Genomic DNA, 2,500 nt, shown 5'->3' with positions numbered 1-2,500 from the left:
CACGGCGTAAAAATGTCGACAGATTTTTTCGGACCTTGTCCTGCCATGGGCTGCGCGCAGCATGCCGGCAGCCTGTGCGCAGCGTGCGCACAGCATGTCGGCAGCGTGCGCACAGCATGCCGGCAGCGTGCGCGCACCATGCCGGCAGCCTGTCGACAGAATTTTTCGAAACTTGTCCTGCCATGCGCGCGCGCAGCTTGCGCGCAGCGTGCTGATTCTGTCGACAGTGAGGCTAGCGAAAGTTGTCCTGCCATGGCGTGCGCGCAGCCTGTGCGCGCAGCTTGCGCATCTGTCGACAGTGAGGCTAGCGAAACTTGTCCTGCCATGGCATGCGCGGCGCCTGCGCGCAGCCTGCGCACAACATGCGCGCAGGCTGTGCGCAGCGTGCGCGGAGCTTGCGTGCAGCTTGCGCATCTGTCGACAGTGAGGCTAGCGAAACTTGTCCTGCCATGGCATGCGCGCAGCGTGCGCGCAGTCTGTGCGCAGCATGCGCGCAGCCTGTGCGCGCAGCTTGCGCATCTGTCGACAGTGAGGCTAGCGAAACTTGTCCTGCCATGGCATGCGCGCAGTCTGCGCGCAGCCTGCGCGCAGCATGTGCGCAGCATGCCGGCAGCATGGTTCCAGGTTTTTTCAAATGTCGACAGAATTTTTCAAATCTTGTCAAACCCCGTTTTTATTGAAATTTCCTCGCACAATAAGCTCCCCATAAGTAGTCTATGATTTTTAGGACCTTCTCCAACTTACAAAACTAAAAAATTCCTCCCGGATTTGTTTTAATGATTTTTTCAATTTTACGACTTCTAAAAATAATAAAAAATACTTCCCGACTTCAAAAATTTATGAAACTTTTTCCCATCATAGATTGCATGTTTCTTAGTATCCCTGCAAAAAATCACGTCCAAATACCTTGTATTGAATTATTTAGAGCCCATTATGACTCCTCGCGCATAGGTGATGTCTCTTCCTGTCAAAGGGCTAAATGCATAAAATGCTATATAGGGGGGTGTGTGTTGCCTGCATATGCATGGCAGCCCATGCCTTCCTAGCTGCAGCCCCCTTCCCCCACGCCACACCCATGTCATGTTGCCTCGATATGTTGCCTCGGTATTATGGGTTTGGTGTCGGGGTCGGGGGGCTGCCACCCATGGCGGTGGTGGCCGGAATCCGGCCGCCGCCACCACGCCGCCGCCATGGGTGAGGGAGGAAAAAAAAGGCGTGGAAAGTTGCGAAATGGGGTTGTCTAGGCTTTTTTTTGGCATGGGAGAGCATGGAGTGCTAGGAACTCCTTCTCAAATGCACGGGCATGTCGACCACAACCTCATTTCTCAACAACAACCACCCGTGTGGGGTGGCGGTGGGTGGATAGTCGCGGATTGGGGCTTGCCAAGCCAATGTTTTCAAAAAATTTCATCAAAATTAAAAACAAATGTTTTGTTGCCTTCGGATTTGTGGGCGAGCGGCGAGTCGGAGTGGAGCCGGTAAAGTTTAACCTCGGTGTGCACGGTTGTTTTTAGAAACTCAATCCAATGCCGGGGACGTTGAAAGTGACGCTCTTATGAGTTGCAAACCCGCAAGATTTAAAGAACCTTTTCAAAACAATTTCAAACCAACAAGATTTAAAAACAGAAATTTTCATCAAAATGAAAAACAAATGTTTTGTTGCCTTCGGACTAGTGGGCGAGCGGCGAGTCGGAGTGGAGCCGGTAAAGTTTAACCTCGGTGTGCACGGTTGTTTTTAGAAACTCAATCCAATGCCGGGGACGTTGAAAGTGACGCTCTTATGAGTTGCAAACCCACTAGATTTAAAGAACCTTTTCAAAACAATTTCAAACCAACAAAATTAAAAACAAATGTTTCGTTGCAAACAAATTGTGGGCGAGCGGCGAGTCGGAGTGGAGCCGGTAAAGTTTAACCTCGGTGTGCACGGTTGTTTTTAGAAACTCAATCCAATACCGGGGACGTTGAAAGTGACGCTCTTATGAGTTGCAAACCCACAAGATTTTAAAAACTTTTTGAAAATGTTTCTTCTAAATGACACATTTTGATCCTTGGCAAGTGCTCAATCCGTAACTATCCAATCACCGCCACACCACACCGGTCGGGAGTGTGTGAATGGTGTGCTTCCCGGGGTTGGCATAGATAATCTTTCGCATCGACAATCTTTTGCATGCGAGGGAATGTCTATGCCAACCCCGGGAAGCACACCATTCACCCACTAGTTGTGGGCGACGATGGGTTGGCTTCAAATGAATTTTTGCTTGGGGTTGTCCTCGGTATGCTTTTGTGTTGGGAGTACGGCCACCAAACCTTCTCAATGCACGGGTATGTCGAGGATGGCTTTCGGCGGGGTTGATGAAGAAGCTACCCAATTCTCGGCCACACGAACACATGGTGACGATGCGTTGGCTTCAAGTGAGCTTTAGCTTGGGGTTGTCTTCGGTATGCTTTTGTGTTGGGAGTACGGCCACCAAACCTTCTCAATGCACGGGTATGTCGAGGA

Source organism: Prunus avium, unplaced genomic scaffold (assembly GCF_965620075.1).
Source record: "Prunus avium unplaced genomic scaffold, drPruAviu1.hap1.1 HAP1_SCAFFOLD_17, whole genome shotgun sequence".
NCBI lineage: Eukaryota > Viridiplantae > Streptophyta > Magnoliopsida > Rosales > Rosaceae > Prunus > Prunus avium.
Note: the sequence above shows the minus strand (reverse complement) of the source record.